Below are 10126 nucleotides of genomic sequence, written 5' to 3' on the forward strand. Positions count from 1 at the left end.
CTATGTCCCTGACCCTTGCTGGTGTCGCAATGACCGGGGGAGGTAGGCAGGGGGGAGAGTCACACTTTTGCCAGGAGTTGCACCAGAGATGAAACACTGAGCTTTCAACACCAGGGACTGCAAATGGCACTGCGGGATCTCACATAGCACCGCGGGATCTCACACAACACGGCAGGATCTCACACAAAACCACAGGATCTTACACAACACCGCGGGATCTCATTCTCAGCGGTGGGGGCGGTGCCAGAGATCAGGATATAGACTTGTGTCTAACTTGGAGCTGTCTCTGGGAGCCCAGACTCACATTTTGTTTTATTTTGATATCTCCCAAATCACTCCTCCTCCCCCACCCCCACTCTTGCTTGGTAACTCCAGTGTTTTAGTCCAATATCAAGGGTTTATTTCATCTTTTTTTTTTTTTTTTGCTTTTTGGGGTCACACCTAGCGATGCACAGGGGTAACTCCAGGCTCCTGCACCCAGGAATTACTCCTGGCAATGCTCGAGGGACCATATGGGATGCTGGGAATCGAACCTGGGTCGGCTGCATGCAAGGCAAATGCCCTACCCGCAGTACTATCACTCCAATCCCTGATTTTTTTTTATTATTTAACACTGTCTCCTGTTCCCTAGCTTTGTTTCTCTATAGAGGACAGTTCTCTAAGTGAACTCAAGCAGTCTTTGTCCTTCTTCCTCCGATTTATTTCACTCCACATAAAGTCCTTTAGCTCCAGCCAGATTGTAGCAAACTTTTTCTTATGGCTGTGTAATATTCCATTGTGCATCTGTGCCACCATTTCTGTATCCATTCATTCATTGTTGGACATTAGGGTTGTTTCTCATCTTGGCTATTGTCCCAAGTCTGTAATGAACATAGGTGTGCATAAAACATTTTTGAATTCATGATTTTTGTTTGTTTTGGAGACAGATGCCAAGAAGTAGAATTACCAGGTCGTATGGAAACTCCTTTCTTTCCTTTTATTTATTTTTTAATTTCTTTTGAGAGATCTTCACACCTTTCTTTTATAGAGGCTGAATGAGATAACTTTTTTAAAGTAAAATAGCTTCATCTTAAATAAATTTATGTAGAGAAGTGTGCGGGGGGGGAGAGAGAGACAGAGAGAGAGGAGGGGTAGAAGGAGAAAAGCAGTTAGATGACTACAGCAAAACTTCAGGTGAGATTTGTATTTTCTTGGTTTGGGTTATTTTTGGTTTGGTGGGTCGCACCTAGTGATGCAACCCTTTGCGCTCAGGAATTACCCTTGGCAGTGCTCAGGGGACCATATGGGATGCTGGGAATCAAACTCAGGTCAGCCACAGGCAAGGCAAACACCCTACCTGCTGTACTCTCACTCCGGCCCCAAGAGACTTGCAGTTTCTGGTTCAGTGCCTGGTAGGTTTGACCTCCAGGGGATTCGACAGGTTGTCATAGGGAGAATTACAGAGAATTTCCCCCACTGGGCATGGATAAAAAGAGAAGGAACTGTTTCAAAATATACCGGAGCATTTTGTTCATTCAAACAAAGCACTCAGAAGAAACCATTTCACCAAAGCCTAAACTCTTGGGTATTTTCCAGAGCCTAACAAGGAGGAAGGGAAATTCCCAGTCCTCTCTGGCCATCTGGAGAGGAGGGAGGGAAGCTGGGAGGGACAGAAGAGAACGAACCATGAGGCGGTGGAGCTATAGATGCTTCCCTCTGCCAACATCATCAAAAGGCTGTTTACCGCAGCTCCTGGTCCCGAGTACATTGTATCCGGTGATCAAGGAAATCTAGCACCATGCCAACAAAAAGGCGAGAAACACAACTTTTTTTTTTTTTTTTTTTGGTTTTGGGTAGTGATGCTCCAACTCTGCAATCAGGAATTATTCCTGGTAGTTCTGGGGAGACCATATGGGATGCTGGGGATAAAACCTAGGTCAGTCACATGCAAAGCAAGCACCCTACTTGCTCTACTATAGCTCAAGCCCCTAAAATTTCTTTTCGATGCTAATCAAACAACAGTTTATTCAGAATAATAATAGGAATAATGTATTCAATTATGTGTACACAATATACTTACATAAAGGGAAATAAATGACAGCAATAATACAAAGGACAGACAGGGAGAATTAGAATTATTTCAGCGTTAATATTTTGCTATTATAAATAAGTTGAATTATTTGTTATTATTTTGCCTTACCCATGAAATGGTATTGGGTTATTTGAAAGTGAAGTCGGTGAGGCCCAGGGTTGATTCACTGCAAAGTACCTGTCTTGTAAATCTGGGGCCTAGAGTTTGATCCAAGTAGCACTGATATGCACTGATGTGACCCCTTGTGAACGCTGGCTCTGTAACAAAGCGTGCTCTCTCCAGTTTGACAGTTGGGTAAAGCCCTCACTTAACACACAGCCAACCCAGGTTCAATCTCCAGCATCACATTTGGTCCCCCAAGGTCAATGTGCCTCTTCCAAAAAAGCACAAAAAACAAAATGTGTTGGGGCCAGAATAGGGCATTTGCCTTGCATACAGCAGCCCCAGGTTTGATCCCCAGCATACCATATGGTCCCCTGTGCACTTCCAGGAGTAATTTCTATGCATAGAGCCAGGAGTAACCCCTGAGCATTGCTGGGTATGACCCCCAAAACAAGCAAACAGAAAACAACAACAAAGTGTGCCGTCTCCAGCACATTGCAGCTAAGTTTGAACAAATACCTCGGCCTGGTCATCACAACCGAAACAAAGAGGAAGGGAAGGGGAAATCATTTTTAAAAGAAAAAAGAAAAACTTTCTTCATTTAAAGAAGAAGAAAGAAAGAAAAGGAGAAGTGGTATAGTGTTATTTGAAAGAGATCATCTTCCTTCTGGAGGTGACTCTTCCTCCATTCCTTCCTCGTGGTTGTTGCCAGGATGGGGGTCTCCACTGAGTGTCCCAGTGGCACAGCCCCTGGCATCTTCCTGGGCATGTGGGGTAGTGCCAACGACTGAACACATTGGCCTCTGCGGGAAGTGTCCTGCCATGTGCTCTCTGGGGCAATGACTCTTTAGCTATGACACCCCAAGCAAGATCCAAGAAAGAAATAATTGATAGACTGCAGTTTGTTAGAATTAAAAAATAAATAAATTTAAAAATTAAAAAAAAGGGGCTGGAGCGATAGCACAGCGGGTAGGGCGTTTGCCTTGCACGCGGCCGACCCGGGTTTGAATCCCAGCATCCCATATGGTCCCCTGAGCACCGCCAGGGTTAATTCCTGTGTGCATGAGCCAGGAATGACCCCTGTGCATTGCCGGGTGTGACCCCCCCCCAAAAAAAGTAAAAATTAAAAAAATAAATTGTGCTCTGCAAAAAGCAAATGGACAAGAACCTCCAAGTGGGAGAAATTATTTGCAAAATGCACTTATGATAAGAAGCTGTCCTCCAAACAACTTTAAAAAGTCCCCAATTTAAAAAAAAAGAAAAAAAACAGGGGGCTGGAGTGATAGCACAGCGAGTAGGGCGTTTTCCTTGCACTCGACTGACCTGGGTTCAATTCCCAGCATCAAAAAAAAAAAAAAAACCAGCAGCCCAGTAAAAAATATGTGCCCCAAACCTGAACAGACACCTACCCAAAGCAGATACCCAGACAGCAACGAGCACATGAAAAGGGATTCCACGTTCCAGGTCATGAAGGAAAGTTCCATTAAAACTATAATGAGATGGGGCCAGAGAAATAGTACAGCAGGTAGGGCATTTGTCTTGCATGTTACTGACCTGGGCTTGATTCCCAGCAACCCATATGGTCCCCTGAGTACCATCAGGAGTGATCCCTGAGCAGAGCCAGGAGTAACCCCTGAGCATTGCCGGAAGTGGCCCCCCTAAAATAAAATACTGGGGCTGGAGCGATAACACAGCGAGTAAGGTATTTGCCTTGCATGCGGCCATCTCCGGTTCAATTCCCAGCCTTCCATATGGTCCCCCAAGCAGTGCCAAGAGTAATTCCTGAGTGCAGAGCCAGTAGTAACCCCTGAGCATCACCGGGTGTGACCCAGAAAAAGCGGGAAAAAAAAATACCATGAGACACTTGCCAATCAATATGGCCTACCCTAGAATACTGGACTTTTTTTAAATGCCACTGATAGTCATTTAATCTTCCATTAAATAAAACGGCAGCACTCTGAGTTGTCTATTTAGAGCTGCAATTCCATGCAAGATTTATGCTAATTAAGATTGTTTTCTGCTAGTATCAAAAATAAGACTCCTATGAAAAGGAAGGGAAAAAATGACTCCAGGAAAAAAAAACTTGAAGCTCTCCAAAATAATTACATTTCATTGAAATGCTGGCAAACATGTGGAGCAGCAGGAACTCTCATTCACTGCCGGTGAGAATGGGAAATGGTACAGTGATTCTAGGAGACTTTTTGATTTCTTACAAGGCAAAAAAGTACCTTTACCCAGGCACCTCCACAAGCACTTACCCAAAGGGATGAAAAGCGTACATCCAAACAAAGATCTGCAAACAGATGTCTAGAGAAGCTTTAATCCTAATGGCCCACGTTGGGAGCCCCTAGGACACCACGGAATATTATTCAGCATTGAAAAGAAATGCTCTATTAAGCAGTGAAAATGCAAGGAGGAACTTTAAATGCATGTCAGTAAGTGAAAGAAGCTAGCCTAGGAGGACTGTATTAGCCTAACTCAAGACCACACTGGGAAAGGCAAAATTATGGAGATGGTAAAACGATCTGTGGTCATCAGAGCTTCAGAGTGGACGAGGAGAGAAGGACGGAGAGGCAGAGCACAGAGATTGTTGGCGGAAAAATAATTCCATATGGTACCTCAATGGTAGGTAGGTATAGGTTCTATGTCATTACAATAATATCAAAATTCTTTTAATGTATGGAGCCGGAGAGAGACAGTACAGGTCTTGCACTCAATTAACCTGGGTTTGATCCCCACCACCCTATACGGTTCCCCACAAACACCACCAGGTGTAATTCCTGAGTGCAGAGCCATAAATAAGCCCTGAGCACAGTAGGGTATGGCCTGATGCTCCCACCACCACCATGAAAAAGAAAAAAAAAACACCAAACATAGAACATAAACATACCTACAGTGACCTCTAATGTAAACTAAGGATTTGGGGGGTGATACTGATGTGTCGAGAAGTATTCACTGATTGTATCAGAAGGAATCATTCTTTGGGGTACGTGGAGGTGCTCATAAGGGGGGATCAAATAGGGTGGAGTTGATGGAAATCTCTAAGCCTTCCATTCAATTTTCTCTGAAACTAAACTGCTCCAAAAATAATGTTTTAGAGGGGGGCTCATAGATAGCAAAAGCACACGAAAGAACTTCCTTGCATGCACAGGGCTGGTGCAGTCTGGGGCCCCTGCATCTGCAGGTGCTGTTGTGGTGACACAGCGGCTGTGCGCAGGCATGCAGCCAACCAGGCGACCCTGGCAAGCACCACAACAGGAAAGTTGTGTGGGCCCCGTCACCACATGTGTGAGCCCTGCACCCAAGCATGTGTGTGTAACCCAGTCATGAGCGACAGAGTGGGGAGGGTCTTTAAAATAGGGAGCAGATTGCAGCCATGTCAAATTTGGTGCCTACCCCACCGTGGCCAGTGTTGAGGAAGAAGGATACCACAGGAATGCTACGACACCAGGACCCTGGGATCCAGGAATAAATTTGGTCACAGAAACTGTAGCACTGTCACACCGTAACACTGTCGTCCCATTGCCCATCGACTTGCTCAAGCAGGCACCAGTAACGTCTCCATTGTGAGACTTGTTGTTACTTATTTTGGCATATCAAATACGCCATGGGTAGCTTGCCAGGCTCTGCCGTGCAGGGGGATACTCTCGGTAGCTTGCTGGGCTCTCGGAGAGGGACGGAAGAATCGGGTCAGCCGTGAGCAAGGCAAATGCCCTACCCGCTGTGCTATTGCTCCAGTGAGGTCACAGAAACTAAGAAGAAGAAAAAATAATAAAAAAATAAAAGATAGATAGATAAAATAGGGACCAGAGATAGCACAGGCTGGCTTGTTTTGCATGCAAGTGACCCTAGTTTGATCCCCAGCACCACATATGGTGTCCTGAGCTTCACTAGGCGTGATCCCTGAGCACAGATTCAGGAGTAAGCCCTAAGCACGGCTGGTTGTAGCCCCTCTTCCACCAAAAGAATCAACCCAAACAAACAAAACGTTTAATTCATTTTTTAAAATCTGGATGAAAGATAGTGGTAGGTTGCATTAAGGTGGTCGCTATGGAAGCAGGGAGAGGTGACTGGATTCTGGAAATATCTTGAAGGATTGGCAAAATCACAACACTTAGAGTGTGAGTCAAGAGAAGAACCAGCTCACACCTTAGACGAAGCATCATGTGACCCAACCTTGGCTTAATGACAAGCACACACTCATTCAACAAACACCAGATCTCAGGAAAATCTCGGAAAAGATGATCGTCCTTGGCAAAGCATATTGGATAACTCATGGAGGTGGGGGTTTCTGATCATGGGGAGCTTGAAAGGATGGCAAAGCTCTCGTCACCTCAGAGTATCTCTTTTATACACTATATCATCTGTGATCAACAGCTCGTTTCTGGAAAGAGAAGAGAAATGAAACAGGAAAGAGAAAATCAAGGATAATGCCTTCCTAGACTGATGTGGAATAATAACTACCTAGATCATGTTCTGGATAATCCCAACGGCGATATTAGCTAAAGGGTATAGTGTTATACTTCTCAAAGCCCTTTGTTAGGCCAACTTCTTTTTATTTTTCTTTTTTGGGTCACACCCGGCAATGCTCAGGGGTTACTCCTGGCTCTGCACTCAGGAATTACTCCTGGCAGTGTTCAGGGGACCATATGGGATGCTGGGAATCAAACCCGGGTCGGCCGCATACAAGGCAAACGCCCTACCCGCTGTGCTATTGCTCCAGCCCTTTGGCCAACCTCTTTATTGCATGAAGCAAAAAAAAAGGATTTGTGTTAAGGTGTGAAAAACTGGAAGCAAAAAATGGATTCTTTGAACATTGATGATCAATTCCCAGCAATCCAATTCTACTTTGGGTTGGTACCTTCCTGTCATTTTCTGAGCCCCAATACAGAAATGTACAGTAGGCACATGTATTATTACTCTCCTGCCAAAATCAGACAAGCAAGGTAGATAGTGCACCCATTTTACAGATGGGAAAGTAAAGCTGATACAGGAGATAGTTTACTAAGAACCAGCAAACCTGGGTTCAAGCTCATACCTGTGTGTCTCAGAGCTCATGCACCAAGCACATGGCCTCACCTTTATTTTGCTGCCAATAGTCATCCTCCAAAGAGCACTTACCTTGGTGGACTATAAATGTGAACTATTGCCATCCCCATCTTACAGATAAGGAAATTAAGACCAAGATGAATTAAGAAACTCACTGTAGACCGCTGGTTAGTCAGGACCCAAGCGTGTGGGTATAGATTGAAGGGTCCATATTTATATGTTGACAAAAATTTGTTTTCTCTTCTCTGGGAATGTAGCTCAGTGATAGAGTGCAAGGTGCAGAAAAAGCAGGACTTGTCTTTGATCTCCCACAAATGAACACTCACACACACCGCACACGCATGTGCACACACGCACACACACACACACACACACACAAATAAGTGCAAGCATGAAGACTTTAAATTAATTTTAGTTTTACTTTGGAGTTCTCATGTCACATCCAGTGGGGGTCAGGGCCTGTCCCTGTGGCACTCAGGGGCCCTCACACACTAAGCAGTTATACTTTTCCTTTGAGTTACCTTCCTGGCCCTAAATATTTTTTTTCCTAAAGGAAATAGCCTAAAGGCTATTAGTAATAGGTGTAGCAATTTTAAAAATACAACAAAGGGGGGGGGGAAATCACTTTATCTTGTCCCAAGGACAGCAAGGGTGAAGGCACTTGCCTTGCTTGCATGGGCCCAGACCTGATTCAATCCCTGGTACCACCTGGTCCCCCAAAGTCTACAGGGACTAGAGCCAGAGGGAAGCCTGAGCACCAACAGCTTTGGACCAAAGTCCCCTTCAACCCCCAAAACCACCTTATCCCCTGCCATTCTGAGATAACCATAATAATCTCATGGGAAACGTTTGTTTTATTTGCGGGGCTTTGGGATCACACTCCGTGGTGCCCGGAGGCTACTCCTAGCTTAGAGGTTGGTCCTGCTGGTGCTCAGGGGATCTTGAAGCATCAGGGTTCAAGCCTACAAAGCACCCACTCAGCCCTCCAAGGCGTCTCCCTGCCCCTTAGTGAATAACACTTTCTTTCTCCCCCCTGCCCCCCCACATACACATGCACATACACACAGGCATACACTTTTTTTTAATAAAAATGAGATTGTATTATATTTGCTTTCAACCTATCCTTCATCTCTCACTTAATAATATGTTGTCAGCATCTTTCTGCTTTAAATATTTTCTACAGTGGTGATTTTTTACTCTCTTGGGTCATGTAATTCTTTGACAGTTCATAAAAATCCTTCCTCCCACTCAAAATCTACACCACACACACACACACACACACACACACACACACATACAATTTTGCATATGATTTCCAAGATTCTCTGAACTCTGACCCCTAACTGTGAGGCCCAATTCTAAGCCTGAATGATACACCATCACAGAACGAAGGATTCCCTACGAATTATTGAACTAATAGCAGTCAGTCCCCTAGGGTTGGACATTTAGAATATCTCCAATTTTCCACTATTATAAACCATGTTGCAATGACTATCCCTACGGATAAATCTTTGAGTACAGCCCTATTTATTTCCTTGGGATCAATTCCAAGAGTAAGATCATTTTTAAGGCGTTTGATAGTATTTCTAAATGGCCCTCCAGAAAGGTTGTATCTATTTACGTGCCTGCCAGCAGCATCCGAGAGGCCCATTCCTACCCATCATTGCTCACATCCGGTCTTATAAAACACTCTATTTTGTACCTTTTTAACCCTAGCTCAGAACTTTTTTTTTTCTTTTCTTTTTATTCTTCTTCTTTTTTTTTTCTTTTTTTTTTTTCCTGTCCTGAAAGCAGCGATTTCTGGCTCAAGGAACTGGAAACAACAGTCTTTGGAGACAACTCCAGGCTGGGGGCTGTTGTCTTTCTAGGCTTCAACAAGGCTCCAGGATGGGGTTTTCCTCGATTTCACTGGAGGCCCTTCTTTGGCAAATTTCCTTGCCCTTGTCTTTGGTAGGTAGGGAAAGAAAAAAAAAAAAAAACATGTCTGGACCGGTAGAATCTGAGGAGTTAACCTCGAAAAACAATCACAGCTGATTTTTAAACATTTCTATTATGAAATGTTTGTCCCCAGAGGAACCAGGAGGATTCCTTTTAGTAGATCTTAAAATTCATAGGCAAGCAATTCTGTAATGTGACTGCTCCTTCTCTCCCACTTTAGACAGCCAAATTGGGTTCCTAAAGTATAAATTGTACCCAGGAGGTTGGGGGGGGGGGGGGACGGGGATCTGATGTTTGACTTGAGAACATGAAAGTGGTTAGATGAAGAAGTTGCTTGCATCTAGTAGGCACTCAATAAATGTTTGCTGAATTTTACTGGAAGACTTGGACCTGGGCCCTGGCCTAACAGGGGATCCTGTGGATGTGTGTGACAATGGCGCTTTCATTAACGGTGGCAGTGTTAAATACGCTCAGTCCTAATGAGGGGGAGTGGTGACCTGGATACATCACAGCGGAGGGAAATCCCAGATCAACTCTAGTTAGTCTTGAAAGACAGCCCATGAAATTTATTTCCCCACTGGACCAGATGTACCTATCCAATTCTGTTTGGTTTAGGAGAGTAGAACCATGAACCTGTCCTCCATGAGCCCATCAAGACGCTTCCACCCAAAGCAATAATGGGCTTCAATTCTAAAGTGGCCAGAGGGAGAGCTTCGTGGCAGGAGGTACTGTGCCGGCCTTGCACGCATCAGGCTGTGAGTTCAATCCCAGAGCCACCCCCAGTGCCAGCCAAGTGTGAGTTCTACGGGGCAGAGCCAGGTGGATGCAAGCACCACAACTAGAGTGTTTGGCCCCGGTGAGCGTGTGTGTGACCCCTGGTCATCACAACAACAAGAAGGGTGAGAAAAGGACATACAATTAAAATAAACATGCACACAGTAGCTTCCCGGCTGGATGCCCAACAAA

The 10126-nt window shown here is 44.7% G+C and overlaps 1 pseudogene; it reads left to right on the plus strand.

The window, feature by feature from the left end:
* The first annotated feature begins 5542 nt into the window (after positions 1-5542).
* Positions 5543-5663, plus strand: LOC129406330 (small nucleolar RNA SNORA5; annotated as a pseudogene).
* The last annotated feature ends 4463 nt before the right edge of the window (positions 5664-10126 follow it).

This window comes from Sorex araneus, chromosome 6 (genome assembly GCF_027595985.1).
Source record: "Sorex araneus isolate mSorAra2 chromosome 6, mSorAra2.pri, whole genome shotgun sequence".
In the NCBI taxonomy this organism is placed as follows: Eukaryota; Metazoa; Chordata; class Mammalia; order Eulipotyphla; family Soricidae; genus Sorex; species Sorex araneus.